The 17,356-nt window shown below is 29.1% G+C and overlaps 1 protein-coding gene across 2 annotated transcripts in view; it reads right to left on the bottom strand.

Annotated features, from left to right (window-relative positions):
• LOC145269399 (uncharacterized) overlaps window positions 1–17,356 on the bottom strand; it is a 51,236-nt gene that overhangs the window by 10,036 nt on the left and 23,844 nt on the right. The window contains exon 1 of one of the 2 annotated variants that reach the window (XM_080125085.1): window positions 3,573–3,788. The exons of the other annotated variant lie outside the window; for it this stretch is intronic. The gene's annotated coding sequence lies outside the window, so the exon portion shown is untranslated. Of the gene's footprint in view, window positions 1–3,572; window positions 3,789–17,356 lie in introns of those variants that run through there. 2 annotated transcript variants of the gene reach the window in all.

The raw sequence follows: 17,356 nt of genomic DNA, 5'->3' as shown, positions 1-17,356 counted from the left end.
TAAACAAATATCTTGTTAATCTGTCCTAGACATGGCCCCAAATAGTAGCCTTTTACGTCCAAGTGGCGATCTGCTTTGTGAGGGGTGAACATGAGTAAAAAAAGAAAAAGAATTTGAAAAAATATGTCTGAAATAATAAATAAAATAATAATTGGATCAAACGGCTGATGCCGGCGCACAAAAAATCTGAATAATTGTTTCTTATACACAGTAAGAACTCTAATATATATATATATATATATATATATTTATATATATATATATATATATATATATATATATATATATATATATATATATATATATATATATATATATATATATATATATATGGACAAATGATTAATAAAACATGTTAAAAGACATATTTAATTTTTATATATATATATATATATATATATATATATATATATATATATATATGGACAAATGATTAATAAAGCATGTTAAAAGACATCTTGAAAAAGAGTTAAAGACATTTAATTTTTATATATATATATATATATATATATATATATATGGACAAATGATTAATAAAACATGTTAAAAGACATATTTAATTTATATATATATATATATATATATATATATATATATATATATATATGGACAAATGATTAATAAAGCATGTTAAAAGACATCTTGAAAAAGAGTTAAAGACATATTTAATTTATATATATATATATATATATATATATATATATATATATATATATATATATATATATATATATAAGGGCTGTTGTTTACATTGGACGAGTCCATCCGTCGGGGATAAAGGAATCAACATGAGCAAAGCATGGCAATGGTATTCACGTCAAAGGGGTAGGAGGATGGTAGGAGGTAATGAAAACCTAAAAGCATGTGTTCTTTTTGCGTTTTCTAGTCTGTCGAATTTTAGTTATCATGGCGAGTAGACCAGACATTTGACTTACCCTGGAAAATATTTTTCTTAACAACCCTGGTGTCTAACTCTGTCCCATGGGGAGGCATTGTAAATAGGTACTAGACCCGGTTGGGTGGGGATCGCTAAAGAAGTATTTCTTTTTTGCAACCCTGACATTTGCCTGCTCACCTTAGAGTGTCGCCCTTCGGCCCATTTTTTTTTCCTCGACAGAACAAAAAGATTTCTATGAATTATCGAAATGTTTAAAATAAAAAGGCATTTTCACAAACCAATGTCAAAACAATCTACTCTTTAGAGTGCAATCAATAACCTGAAACCATGAAAACGAATTAATATTTGTTTTGTATTTTATACATTACAAACTTCTTCATAATAAAGACTTGGACAATTCAACGGATTTTTAAAAAGTGTGTTTGCTAAAGTTATGCGCAATTTAACATACTAAATTCTTAAATTATATATCAAAATAATCGAACATTCTACATTTTCTCTTACTCATCGACATGGATTTCATGGAGAAATTCCAATAATTAAATATGCAGATCAAGAAGGGAATTATGACCCCAACTTATGTTAGCCGACGAGAGAAGTTTGTTGTTTATCTATACTCCTATATGTTTTTGTGTATGTGTATTAGGTATGGGCAATTAATGACTGCTTCGGTAGGGGGTATGGTTTTTAACGCCGATTAATCATAATATTTTTTTATAATTTTCAAGTACTTTTTTATTGTATTTGAAGGATTATAGTTTAAAGTTAATTTCTCAAAAGAAAAAAGTGTGCGAAATAAAAAAAATATACATGGAATATTTATATGTCAAATATGAAAACCCCTAGATTTCACGTAAAAATTCATTATGACAAAAATCGCGTTTACATTTTTCTCGCAAGAAAAATAAGTTTTCTGGAATTATTTCCAAGTTAAGTATTAAGTTAAAGTCTTAAGATAATGAATTAATAAAATAAATGTACGTAACTTTTGCAAAAAAAAGTAATAATTATCCAAAAATATATCACTGGTAGCCACAAGACTCGTTTATCGTATCAAACTAAACACTGGCGGCAAAATTGAAATATGCATGGAAGGACAAATTAGACATAATTTATGTCTTTATTCCGGCATACAGCGCGGTTTTTTTTTAGTCGAAGACCTCCCCTTCCTTCATTTAAAAATGCATAAAAGTTAATTAAATTCATGACATTTTATTCTTTGAAAAATATAAAAGTTAACACCATTATTTATTAATATTAAATACAGAATTAAAATTGGTTAAGAAAACAATTTATAATCATTGAAAAAAATTACACACTAAAAAAATACAGACTTAGGTCAAAATTTATCATAATGTTTACATGAAATTTAAAGTTGATAAACACAAAGATGCATGTAGTTGAAAAGAGGAGGAGGGTGGCCAGAACAGACTGGTTTTCTTTTCAACTCTGCGCATCCGTACTTACCGAGATGGAACGTTCGTAGAATTTTTGCCATTTTTTAATTAAATTATTTTTCTATGTTCCTGTTTGTCAATTTGATTTTTTTTACTTTATTTTCCAAGATTATATGAACATTATTTTACGTTGATAATTATACGTTCTTGTGTGCAACGGAAATATTAGAATCTTACATGCAAAGATTACGTTAAAAATATAAGCATAAAAAAGTAGAAGTAATTTTTGCAATTATAATTTTTTTGAGTGAAAATATTAAATAAACAATGGTATTAGCGCCAAACGGGTAGGAGGTATTCGTAGTTCGAGAAATTAATTTTTATTTGAGTTATATAGAATTCATTAATACTGACTTCAAGGCTTTTTTCGTGTTGTTCCTGTAAAATTATTTTATTTTATTGTTACAAATTACGATGCAAATTAAAACGCAAGGATTTATTTTTGCTTTTTTTATGTAAATAAAATATAAAAAAGCAAAAATAAATCCTTGCGTTTTTTTATTTACTGACAACCATAACTTTAGTAAAGGTATTTTTTGTTTAAACAAAATAATACATTTTCACTAAGATTTAAAATAAAAAATAATTCGTTCATTATATTCCGCGATCATTATTTGATAAATATTGTAAATGTCATTAAAATTGGTTAATTTCCTGATTTTTGGTGAATTTTTAAGTAAAGGGAGGGGTCAAAATGTTTATACAGTTTGAGCATCGGCATTCATTTTGCCCGTACCTAGTGTGTATTGATATTAATATAAAAACCCTTTTCTATTTATTTAAAATTGTTATTATTATTTATTCATTTATTTACTTATATATTTGTTTACTTTCACAAATTGAATTATTTCCGCCATCTTCCAATAACGGCGAAATATGCAATTATCTCCCTTGTTTATTGATGTGACGTAATCTAATTGTACCTATTTACAATGCCTCCCCACGAGACAGAGTTAGACACCAGGGTCGTTTTTTAACGTGGAATTGTAATCAAGCAACTAATTTTTCGCTATAATCAACCGAATTCGTATGAAATTTTTAAATAGATTAAATTTATTTTCAATTATATTCTTTAAAGAGTTGAATCTATCTAATCCCAATTACCGACATTTTCCTTCTAAAATTGCTTTCTCCTTCCTTCGATGTTATATTTTTTGAAAATTAATAAAGACATATTTACAAAAAAGGTGAAATAATTCAAGTAATATTATACGTACATTTATTGAATCTTCTTTCCTTTGGCTTGTTAGATGAAACATTGTTGATATTTTAAAGGTTGCGTGTATTTTTTTGCTTTAAAGATCAGAATTAAGCGAATCTTAAATTGTTATCGTTGTTAAATGTATATGCCTAGCATTGTGCTTTTGAAGAGCAGGACAAAGAAGTCGGCGCATGCGCTATCAACACAAACGAGTCTTCTACGTCTCTCCCTCTCTCTCTCTCTCTCTCTCTCTCTCTCTCTCTCTCTCTCTCTCTCTCTCTCTCGTATAAGTTGTTTTTGCTATTATTATTATTATTATTATAAAAAGGGAAAAAAGATTGAGTTTAAAAAAAAAAAAAATCCAGTATCACGCTGGATACAATTAATTTTATAAATATTTTAACCCATTTTTAAATTTATGAATTTTCATTAATTATTTTTTAAGTATTGTTTTTATTTATTATTATGCATGGTTTTATTTTTTGGGGTGGTTTGTATTACTGTACACATAGATTCGAAAAAGTTGTCAAAAGCAAATATATAACAAATAACTGTTATCAAAGGTAAGATAAGTTACTTTTCTACCTTACTGGATAATTTTCTAGTGTTTTTATTTACTGTAACAAACATGCTAATTCAGCTCGAAAAACATACAATGTTTACCGATGTAATTCAAGATGACGCCCGACTCTCTCTTTGACACGGTAAGTTTGGGAAAAAGAGTTAAAAATAAAAAAATCTGCAAAATACTGTTAAACATACCGAATATATGTCAGCCTATGTAACGGTAATATGTATTGGGTAATCTGGAAGAAAGAGAGAGAGCCTGTTTCCTCCGTTTGACTATAGGTGGCGTTACTGTCTCTGTCCACCCAGTTACGGAAGCACAAAATATATATAATGGCACCCTTGAAATAAAAATAAATGTTTTTGTAATACTTTAATTTTAAACATGTTTTTTTTGTTTTTTTTTGCAAACATATTTATGTTTTTTTTTCCAGACATATTTACGTTTTTTGTTTTGTTTTTGCAAACATATTTAAGTTTTATTTTTCCAAACATTTACGTTTTGTTGCTTGTTTATTTTCAAACATTTACGTTTTTTTTTTTGTTTTTACGTTTTTTTTTTGTTTTTTTTGCAAGCATAAACTAAATGTTTTTGCTATATTTTTCTTTTAAACATATTTATGGGTACAGCCGTTTTTCCGCGAGTAGTTTTACGGTCTTATAATAAAAAAAAAAAAAATCAAGTTTTTTTCTTTTATCTTTTTTTATGGGAGCCCCCCCCCCTCATTTTTTTTATGGGACCCCCCCCCCTCTTTTTTTTTAAATTTTTCTGCACTTATTTTAGCTTTTCCGAAAATATATATATGAATTTAGGAAAACTCGTCCCCGGAAAACTCGACCCCGGAAAACTCGTCCTCTTTTGATAGGTAGGAAAACTGGTCCCTTATTGAATAAATATCGATTGAAAACATTTTATGGCCGTTATTGAAGAAGATATTGTCTTTAAAAGAGAATACACATCTGATAATATTTTTAAAAAATATTTTTACTTGTTTTAAAAAAAAAAAGTTAATTAATTTTTCGTTTTCTACCTATCTTTGAAAGTTTTGGGTCTTTCAAATTATTTTAAAGAGTTTATTTAGTTAAAAAAAAAAAAAAGAAGTAATGTCGAGTATTACTGATAAACAAAAAATGTCCGACAAAAGAGGATCATGTTTTAGGAGGATAATTGCTTAAAAATAGAAAATATTAAGGTAGATATAGTTTTAAAACTAGCCCCACCTCCAAAAGAAAATAAATTTGTATATTTTTAGGTAATAATGCACATCTCATAATATTAAAAAATATATATTTTTACATGTTTATCGTTTAAAAAAAAATTAAATTGATTTTTCTAAGGTTTCGTTTTCTACCTAGCTTTATAAGTTTTTAGTGTTTAAACTTATTTTAAAGAGTTTATTTAGTTAAAAAGAAATAACAAGTAATGTCGCACTCGACATTAGTAAATAATTTTAAACAAAAAAAAAAAATGTCCGAAAATTAAAGAAAATACTGAGGTAGATATAGTTTTATAACGAGCCACCCCACCTTCAAAATAAAGTAAATTTGTATATTTTTAAGTACTGCACAGTGCACAAGTAGGCGTGTCAGAAATTTCGTGAAAATAGTGAATAATTCCACCCCATCTTTTTCCAAGCTTATAACTCCTCGAAAAATGTAATTCAAGCCCTATTTTTTTTTTTTTCAATTAAGGAGCAAGGACCAAGGTTTCATTAAAAAAACACAAAAAAAACAACGTGTTTTTAAAAAAAAAAGGTTTTAAACTTCGGACTTTACAGGTAAATTTCTAAAAAACAGTACTTTTTTGTTTTAAATTTGAATATATTATTTATTGACCTTTTCTCTTCAATTTGTGATATATAAGACTTTGGTACATAAATTAATTATTTACTTTTTAATAGACATTTCAAAATGGCAGGCGTGAATTATTTTACCCCCTGTCTTTCCAAGCTTATAACTCCTCGAAAAATGTAATTCAAGTTCTAATTTTTTTTTCAATTAAAGGAGCAAGGACCAAGGTTCCATTAAAAAAAAAGAAAAAACAAATAACGTGGTTTAAAAAAAAAGGTTTTAAACTTCAAACTTTACAGGTAAAATTCTAAAAAACACGTTTTTTTTTTGTTTTAAATTTGAATATATTATTTATTGATCCTTTCTCTTCAATTTGTGAGTAAAATTATTATTTACTTTTCGGTGAGTAAATTATTATTTACTTTTCGGTAAGTAAATTAATTATTTACTTTTCGGTGAGTAAATTAATTATTTACTTTTCGGTGAGTAAATTAATTATTTACTTTTCGGTAAGTAAATTAATTATTTACTTTTCGGTAAGTAAATTAATTATTTACTTTTCGGTAAGTAAATTAATTATTTACTTTTCGGTAAGTAAATTAATTATTTACTTTTCGGTAAGTAAATTAATTATGTACTTTTCGGTAAGTAAATTAATTATTTACTTTTCGGTGAGTAAATTAATTATTTACTTTTTAATAGACACTTGAAAATGGGAGAGGGGCGAGAATTTAAAAAAAGACGTTTGTCTAAAATATTATATTAGGTTTATTGGAAAGAGCATAAAATTTCACATTGACCTGAAAATATCGTAAAAATAGAATCAATAGAAAAATTTTGATAGATTTTTAAAGTTTAAAAATTGAAAAATATTGAGTTCGGAAAATTCATTACTGTTTTTTTTTTTTTTTTTTTTAAAAGGGTAAATATCCAGATCCGCTACTACAGAACACCGACCACTCTAATTTGTTTTTTTAAAGATAATTGAGGTCGCTGACAACGAATCTGATAGTCAAACTTGGGGCAAATTTACCGTTTGCATGGTATTTACCCCTGAACCCACGAACTACTTTCCACCATTTTACAGCTTCCGTTTACGCTACACACATGCATGCTGTAGCATAAACGATGGCTTCACCAAGCAAACTAGGTTGGGGGAGGGGATTTTTTTTTTCCAGGACATAGAATTTTCTAATTTTCAAAAATACATTATAGCACTTTTTGGGTGGAAAATTTAAAATTAGCTGAAAAAGAAATAAAACAAGAAAAGGAAAGCACTCCAAGTTCGAGTAGGGGGGGGGTTAATTTATCTGGGTTTTTTTTTTACCTTGAACATAGAATTTTCAAATTTTCAAAAAGTAATACACCGACATTTACCAATTAGAACACCATTTTGTTAAATGGTGTTCTAATTGGTAAATGCCGGTGCTTTACTTACGGAAAAACGTTTAACTAAACTGCTGTACGAGCCTTTTTCAAGCCTCACACAAAAACACACATTCACATTTCAAGCTGTCATATACATACGCGCACACAAACATAGGCGCCCACGTCACACATGTACACATATTCACGTTCGCATACATACACTCACATTCATGTGTATATACACATGCGCTAATGCACACATATGTACTCACACATGCGCACACGAACGCACACATGGACGACGTCACTTCCGCTTTCTAAGGAAATATACACATGCGCAAATGACCATCGGAAACAAGTATAAAACAAACAGCAACAACCGGCTTCTCCCTTTTCGAGACTAGCCTCCTAGGTGGCTGGTCGGCGCGCTAGCCGCCACCGTTTCGGCACACACATACCTCACGCCCACTTACTACTATGTATGGGGCACGAGCTAACAGACTGCATGTACACATTCCCACTCTTTCTCTCTCTGTCTACTACTGGTCCCTGAGAACACCTTCACATAGTTGACTACTAACTAATGTCAACTCTCATATCCTCTTCTTTGTCTACACGCTGGACTATCATTCCCATTTTTCACTACAACACTCATTTCTCTTCCCACGCGCAAACAAACAGTAGTGACCCGAACTTGAGATGAACACACATTTCCTATTCTTGCTACAACACCAGTCCCGCAACAAACATTGGTTACACATGCGCGGACATGAACACATGTTATAACTAAAACGTTCATTCTTTCAACAGCAAATAAACGACGTTTATCTTATCCATCAATTGAGTCTTTGTTTCCTTCAGTTCCATTCGTTTCATTATTTTCTTGTGGCGAGCGAGGGTATTATACCTTGGTCCGCTACACTCCAAAAGCACCTAATAAGCCACATAAGTTCTATAATTGAATCCCCCTCCCGCAAAAAAAGAATGAAAAACGTAAAGATGTTTGGTGCTTATGTTTTTTGTAAACCACATTAAAAACTACGTGAGACAAAAAAAAAAGTCCCCCAAATTGTTGTACTTTTCTTTAACTGTAAGTCATTAAAAAAATGTCAGTCCGTAATTTTTGGATTGGTACGCCATGTGAGAAGGCAGTTTGCTAGGTGAAGCAAGCCGTCGTTCATGCTGCAGCGCGCGCGTAGCGTAAACGGAAGCTGCAAAATGATGGAAAGTTATTCGTGGGTTCGGGGGTTATTACCATGCAAACAATAAATTTGCCCCAAGTTTGACTATCCGATTCGTTGTCAGCGACCTCAATTTCCTATAAAAAAAAAACAAATTAGAGTGGTTGGTGTTCTGTAGTAGCGGATCTGGATATTTACCAAAAAAAAATATTTCTATTACTTTTAAAACAACTTTAATAGTTTATTTTGGAAGTATAATCTATGCAGAAAATAAACAACCCACTTTTAACAGAGAAATTACGAGATTTTTATATTTTATTCGCAGTTTCGTGTTAGGGGTGTCAAAAATTCCTACAAAAATTCTGATACACCTACTGCACATTGCCCCCGAAATGACTTTTAAACAATACCCTCACCTCCCAATGTTAAGAATGGCTTTCGAAATAATGACGTTATTATTTCAGCGCGGTACCAAAATTACATAAGACCGTGTTTTCTTTTTTGTTGTTTTGTAATAACACAAGAATTATTTAAACTGAATTAATTCTTCTAAATAAAATAATTGCTTTCTTTGATAATACGTGTTTTCTTTCTTTATTTTGTTTCGTAATGACAGAAAAAGTGTTAAAACTAGAGTTTTTTTTTTAAATAAATATTTGGTTTCGTTTGTCGTATCTTGTCTCCGTGATAAAATTTATCTTTTTTAAGCAAGAGTTAAAAATATTTTTTTTAAATATTATGGCGGCGGGGGGGGGGATAGTCTCTTTTAGAAACAATATCTCCTTCAAGAACGGTAATAAAATGTGTTTTCCATCGATATTTATTCAATAAGGGACCAGTTTTCCTCCCTAACACAAAGGGGCGGGGATTTTTCCGGGTACGAGTTTTCCGGGTACGAGTCTCCCGGGCACCATATATATATATATGTGCGCGTGATCAAAGAAAGAGCCTCCCCCCCCACACACAAAAAAAAACGTAAATATGTTTGAAAAAATAAACTTAAATATGTTTGCAAAAAAAAAAAACATGTTTAAAATTAAAATATAACAAAAACATTTATTTTCATTTCAAGGGTACCGTTATATACATTTTGTGCTTCCATAACTTGGTGGACAGACAATAACGCCACCTATAGTTAAACGGAGGAAACAGGCTCTCTCTTTCTTCCAGATTACCCATAATATTGAGTGAGTTTCTAACATTATTTTGTCTAGTTTTTTTAGAATTTTTTTTATTATTCATAACCCCTTTTCCCAAACCTACCGTGTAAAAGAGAGAGTCGGGCGCCATTTTGAATTATCCAATACATCGATAAAAACACTGTATGTTTTTCGAACTGAATAAACATGTTCCAGTAAATAAAAACACTAGAAAATTATCCAGTAAGGTAGAAAAGTAACTTATCTTGCCTTTTATAAATTTATTTGTTATACATTTGTTTTTTGACAACTTTTTCGAAACTATGTGCACAGTAATACAAACCCGTTTTTTTAAATCATGTTTTCTATTTTAAAAAATGTGCTTCTTCATTATTAGAGGCAAATTCGAAAATTGAAATATTGAATTTAAAGTAAAAGCAATGTGTTCTTGATCGCGTCTTTACCCGCCTCTGTGACTAAAAATAGTTCATATTAAAACTGTATTAAGAAGCGGAAGTTGATTTAAGAACGAAAAACGTGAAATCCTATTCTAATAACATGAAGCGAAACTTCTTCCCTTATAATTTTTTACTGTAATATTTTGTTTTAATTATTTTATTCTGTATCTTCACTTTTCACCGATTTTTTAGGTAATAATTTCTGCTTAAATAACAACAAAAATAAAGTAGAAAAATATTTTGTAATAAAAAAAAATTAGGTGCATTCAAAATAATTAAAAATAACAATTCACAATTTTGAGGAGTTCTGTTAAGAGAAGCCAACAAACAAAAAAGTGTCAAAGGCAAATAAGTTACTCTTCTACCTACCTGAATAAGTTTGTGTTTAATGAATTGAATTGTTTATTTGCAGCATGCTTCTCTAGGTGTGTCAGAATTTTGGGGGGGAATTTTTGACACTCTTAACACCAAACTGTGAATAAAATATAAAAAAAAACTCGCAATTTCTTATTTTAAAGAAGTTTGTTTGATTTCTTTATGGAATATACTTCCAAAATAAACTATTAAAGTTTTTAAAAACTAATAGAAATATTATTTTTAATTAAAAAAACAGTGTTTTAAAAGTGCCTGCGCACGATTCTGCAGCCATTTGTTCTAAGTAATGAAATTAATTGAATTTTACGAGTTAAATTTTTTCAATTTAAAAATCTATCAAAATTTTTCTATTCGTTCAATTTTTACAATATTTACAGGTTTAATGTGAAATTTTATGCTCTTTCCAATAAACCGAATATAATATTCTAGACAAACGCTTTTTTGTTTAAATTCACCCCCCCCCTTTGAAATGTCTATCAAAATGAAAATAATTAATTTTCTCACCTCAGATTTATATATCACAAATTGAAGATAAAAGATCAATAAATAAAATAATCAAATTTTAAAACAAAACAAAAAGAATAGTTGTGCAAATTTACCTGTAAAGACAAAAGTTTAAAACCTTTTTTTAAAAAGAACACGTTGATTTTTTTTTAAGTGAAACCTCACATTTTTTAAATTTTGTCCTGAAAAGATTGAATACCTACAAATTTTTTTTGCTTCATTCATTGTTGTTTTTTTTTAGATTTAATAAAAAATCACTCCATAAAGAAAGAATAAAATATATTAAATCAAAAATTCATGTATTTCTAAAAATAATTGGAAAATTTGTCGAGTGGAATTTGTTTAAATGGCAAAAACTGAGAAGTGAAATGTGATCATTTTTCAGATACGGTGGCCCATGTTGACTAACTTTTGTTTACAGCAAACACATGTCAGCAATAAAGGGGAGATGAATTCTGGCGCTTTTGGGTCACCGAAGTTCTCAACTGGAAGAAAGGAGACATTTGTCTCCCCTTTCTTCCAGTTGTGACCATCTGATATCGCGGTATTTTTTGACCCTTGCTTAAAAAATTATTTTATTTAAAAAGGACATGGAATATAAAATATGAATATTGATAAATTCTTAACAATGAAGAATGGAAGTACCCATCAATTAGTATTTTTTATAGGTAAGTGATTTTTTGGAATTCATACATATTTATTATATTTGAAATAAGTTAAAATGCATAAATTCGTTAATTTTCTTTAAATCTTTTCTAAAGAAACCCGATTTAAAAAACAAATATTGCATATTTTCTATTAAACCTGATATTATTTTTAAATTTCCCCCTTACCCCTTATATTGAAAAAAATTAGGGTTTAAATTACATTTTTCAAGTAGTTATAAGATTTGAAAGATAGTAAGTCTAATTATTCAAGTTTTTAATGGCGATTTCTGACATTGCTAATGCTGCTCTCTTTTGAAAAAATAATTTGCAGCAGGATGTGTTTTGTTTTCCCCCTTCAAAATTTGATATAACATTTTTCAGCGATATTTCATTGAGTGTTAATGTAGTCCAGGGGGAAGATGCTTGTTAACTATGTTCAAGCAGCGGTAGCGATTGGAGTTCAGGTTTTGTAATTTTATCGAAAAATATTGAAATGTTTAACATTTCAGTTGGTTCAATTAATTTTCTTTCAACAACAATTTTTTATCAATAAATTTTGTAAAGATTTGTGCATATCTTAATTTTTTTTTACATTGGGCCAAACTTCACTGTTACGGCAATTGAAGACGCCTCTATATTTTTCGATAAATCGACAACTTTTACAGATTTTCGGCTATGGTGAACACGAGTATCACAGGGGAAATTAGCACAGACAAAGAGTTTTCGAGATATAAATACCTGTATTATGCATCATAATTTCCAGTAGTTTTATCGTACTATCGCTTCCCTGGGAGGGTTACTTGGTTGAGGAACGTCTTTGGACCGCAACCAGCTCCCCGGAGAATAAACGATACTCAACGATATCTAACGATAGGCACATGTTGGAAACATCAACAAAAACGGGTCGAGATGTCGTCGGCTATAACTGGCTGGCATGGGTCGCTTCTTGTGTGTTCATTGCATTGTTACAGGCAGCTTTCCGTCGTTGCATTAATTGGAGGAACTGCAGGCTGAAATCGAACACTTGTACAAAAATAGCGAAAAATTGCATTATATATATATATATAATTTAAGATTTAACAATGAGAAGTATATTTTTATAAAGACCAGTGTAAACCAAGCGCATGCTTATGTCGTGTCCACCGACCCAAGAATGCAAGCAACAACTGTTTAAAACAATGAAATTATATTTTAATTCTCTCTTTTTTCATTGAAAGAGAGAGAAAGAGAGAGAGAGAGAGAGAGAGAGAGAGTTTTATGCAATGTTTTGTTTTTCAATTTATAATGTGAACATAGTTTAACTTTTATGGTTCACTGGAACCATAAACACCTGCCAATCTTCGTGTGCCGACAGTTTTAACCTTTAAGAAAAAGGTGTCCGCACTAAATGTGTGTGTGTGTGTTTGCCTCCACATAAGTGCAGGCCAAGTTAGGCACAAGGTTTATTAATGTAGAAGCCCCCAGCTCCCTAAAAAGGGACTACGCCATTGTGCCACAGTTTTAATTGGCCGCCATCTTTCTTGTTTCAATGAAATGGAATAGTGAGCATTCCATGCGTGTGGTTGAGTCTACGAGACACCAACGTTTATTCAACGTCATTTCTTTCGAAATAAACATCCCTCCACCTCCCCATGTTAAGAACTGCTTTCAAAATCGTGTTGAGTTAACTACACAAATCATCTGCTCACAGCTGCGTGCGTGTGCATGCTCAATATACCATTTCATTGAAACAACGAAGATGGCGGCCAAATAAAACTACTAGAAATTTCGTAACAAAATACAGTTATTTATATCTCGAGAATTTTTTTTCTGCGCTAATTTTCCCTGCAATATTTGTTTTCAGCATAACTGAAAACCTAAATAAGTCGTCATTTTTTAAGAAATTGTTGAGGCGTCTTCAGTTGGCATAACAGTGAACATTGACCTTACATTGTTTTAGTTAGATTGTAAGAAATTCTGGAGAAATAAACAGGCTCCTCATTAGTACGATTGACCACCCACGATTTTGTTTGGAACTATCAGATTGATTATTGTCATTAACTGATGAGCAGTATTTTTGGCATTATTTTTATGTTTCAGGTCGCGGTCGTTTTTAAAAAGATAGCAAGTCAAAGGGACATAAAAACTCATCCCCTTAACCGAGACATGGAGCTTCAAACCTTTTTGTCACTTTGAAACGTATTAATGCCCTAACAAAATGTTAGTAACATTTACAAACACAAATGCCCTTATGTCGGTCGAGGTATTATATTCATCACACAGTGTTGTGCTCTACGATATGATTGACTTTCATCATTACTTATATAATGTCTCTCCAATACGAAATTATGGTCTACATCTTGACCTGCCCTTTGTCCACCATGCGGGTGGTTATTTACAGTGAACTCCATGACGACTACTGGACTCACAGCATTCATTCTTGGAAGACACCATTTTACTCACCGATTCATTGCAACTATTATTTGAGCAGCGTGTAGGCTTGAATCTTGCAAACGCAAAGATAAACCATGAACTACTACCCTTATGGATGTTACCAGCTCTGTTCAGCAGAAAGCAAAAGATGCCACATCTTTTGCTATCTTTTTATTTTAATAAAATTTGCGTTGAAGTTTAAAGGTGAGCCTCTTGTGATTTCTGGTTGCTTTCTTTCATTCTGTCAAAAGCAAAACCGAGGTGGGATAATATCTCACACTGTATTGGAAATCTTTATTTAAAAAGCTAATTATTGACCAGAAATTGTGTACTAAGTTTCGATCATATCATTTGTAAATAAAAAAGAATTATAATTAAAATAATTCCTACAACTAAATAATAATTATTATTATTTGTTTATTTTTACATTTCTTTTAATAATTATTTGAGATCAAATTTTACAATTACAAATAATGGTAAAAATTTATCGACAATGGTCTTATTTTTGGGTTAAATGGAATGGAAATTTTAATTTCATTTTTATTTTTAATGCGCACGCACTAAGAAAATCGAAAATGATTGAAAAAAATTAATAAATTAACCAAAGTAATTTTTCATTAATAAAAAACGGAATTTTTTAAAGAACAAAATCAAATTAAATTTGTAAAAAAGTCAATGCAACATGCAACAAGCTAGCTGTGGTAAAAGAAAATCGAAAAGAAAATGGATCTAGTTCCCACCTAAGCCCTAACCCTAAACATGAAAATGAACGAAAATTACGTTGGTTGATTTTAATTTATTCTTTCGTTTTTAATGCCGTTTAGTTGTACAAATAGCCCCTAACCCTGTCATCAAAAAAAAAAAAGAAAAAAAAAGAAAAAAAGAAGAAAAAAGGGACACGTTGTGTCGTCACCGGTATACTAGGTGTATTAGAATTTTTGGCACCCCTAACACGAAACTGTTAATAAAATATAAAAAATAACTCGTAATTTCTCCTTTAAAAGTGGGTTGTTTATTTTCTTTATCGATTATACTTCCAAAATAAACTATTAAATATGTATAAAAAGTAATAGAAATATTATTTTTTTATTTAAAAAAAAAACAGTGTTTTAAAAGTGTCGGCCAGCGTCAATGCAGCCATTTTTTTACGTAATGAAATCAATTAAATTTTACGAGTTAAATATTTTTCAATTTTTAAACTTTAAAAATCTATCAAAATTTTTCCTATTGATTCAATTTTTACGATATTTTCAGGGTCAATGTGAAATTTTATGTTCTTTCCGAATATAATATTTTAGACAAACGTCTTTTTTTAAATTCACCCACCCCCATTTTGAAATGTCTATTAAAACTTTAATAATTAATTTATGTACCAAAATTTTATATATCAAAAATTGAAGATAAAAATGAATAAATAATATATTCAAATTTAAAACAAAAAAAGAAGCGTTTTTTTTAAATAAATTTGCCTGTAAAGTCCGAAGTTTAAAACCTTTTTTTTTTTAACCACGTTGCTTTTTTTTAATGAAACCTTATAATCTTGTTATATTGCACAGAAAGTTTCGTTTTATTACGAAAATTATTTCTATTTCATTCAATGTTTTATTTTTAGATATTAAAAAAAAAATTCACCCCATAAAGTGGAATTAAATCAAAACTCGTGTATTTTTTGAGAAAAGAAAAAAAAAATCTTGAACTGTTCTTTTTTTTAAGGCAAAAAGTATAAATCAAATGTGACTAGTTTTCAGGTATGGAGGCACAAATTTCTTTACGTGCAAAGGTAGACGGCTAACACAAACGTGTGGTTTTTACTTCCTTCTGTCCACCCGTAATTCAAAACAATAAGAAAAAACTATTTCCGGTTTTAAATAAAAACGTAAAATGTTTGCATGATGGCGGGGTTTTCAAATAGGCGTTTAAAAAATTATTTTATTTAAAACATAAATGGATTTTAAAATATAAATATGGATAAATTATTAACAATAAAGAATGCAACTACACATTCATTAGTAATTTTTAAAGGTAAGTGTTTTTTGGAATTATGTTGATTTTTTATAATCGACCCAAGTTAAATTTCGTTTATTTGCTTCAAATCCTTTAAAGAAAACCGATTTAAAAACAAACATTGCATAATTTGCTATTAAACCTGTTTGTTTTTTTTAAATTGGTCCTTGCTCCTTTAATTGAAAAAATATTAAGGTTTGAATTACATTTTTCGAGTAGTTATAAGCTTGGAAAGACAGGGGGTCGAATTAATATTTTTCACGCATTCAGTATACATCCAGAAGTTTGTTTACGTATAATTACTTTTAGATTAACCACATTGTTTAACAAATAAAAAAGGATTAAATGTTTTATTGCATAATTAAAAATTTTTATTTTATAATTAAACATTTAAAACCTTAAACAATACAAATTATACGTTGTTTAACAAATAAAAAAATAAACAAAAAATGAAGGTTTAAAATGATTAATCGTGTTTTATTTTATAATTTAAAATTAAAAACATTGAACAAGACAAATAGGATTTTGGTTTGATTTCACATTTTATATTGGTCTCGGATGCATATGATGAAGCGTCCACACAATATTTCAATATATAACTTCATCTTTTATTATTTCTTTTCGAGAACGAAACTAACATTTTATTTTTATTGTTTAATGTTTTTATTTTCCAATTATAAAATAAAATACATTTAATCATTTTAAAACTTCATCTTGCATTATTTCTCTTTTTTATTTGTTAAACAACGTAATTAATTTTAATTGAATATTAATTACTGGGTTACATTTTCAATAATTACCTAAATATAAACAAACTTATATTTACACATAATACATAGTAACAATTGAACAAGAAGTTTTATGAAAAAATAGATTTAAAAAATCTTAACATTCTGCACAACTGAACATAAACAAAAATTTTTTATTATTTTTATATTAATATTTTATGAAAAAACAAAAATCTTCCGGTAGCAAATTACATCCGTAATGCAGATTATTTTGATCAGAAACAATTTTTTTTATTATTAATAAAAAAATTAATATTTTATGAATAAAAAAACCCCCAAAAAACTCCCGGTAGCAAATTACATCCGTAATGCAGATTATTTTGATCATAAACAATTTTTTTATTATTAATAAAAAAATTAATATTTTATAAATAAAAAAAAAAACCAAAAAACTTCCGGTAGCAAATTACATCCGTAATGCAAATTATTTTTCAAAAAAGGCACACCATGCTCACATAGCAACGTATTTTAATGCTTTTATTCGGTTTGAAAAATAAGTAGGGTTCAGTCACAATAACCGTTTTTTTTTGTCTTTTTTTCTTAACAAAAACACGGAATTCTTCTCT

The sequence above is a fragment of the Euprymna scolopes genome, chromosome 45, assembly GCF_053919585.1.
Source record: "Euprymna scolopes isolate OS-2025 chromosome 45, ASM5391958v1, whole genome shotgun sequence".
NCBI classification, from domain to species: Eukaryota; Metazoa; Mollusca; class Cephalopoda; order Sepiida; family Sepiolidae; genus Euprymna; species Euprymna scolopes.
The sequence above is the reverse complement of the archived record's forward strand: the minus strand, read 5'-3'. Positions and strand labels throughout refer to the sequence as shown.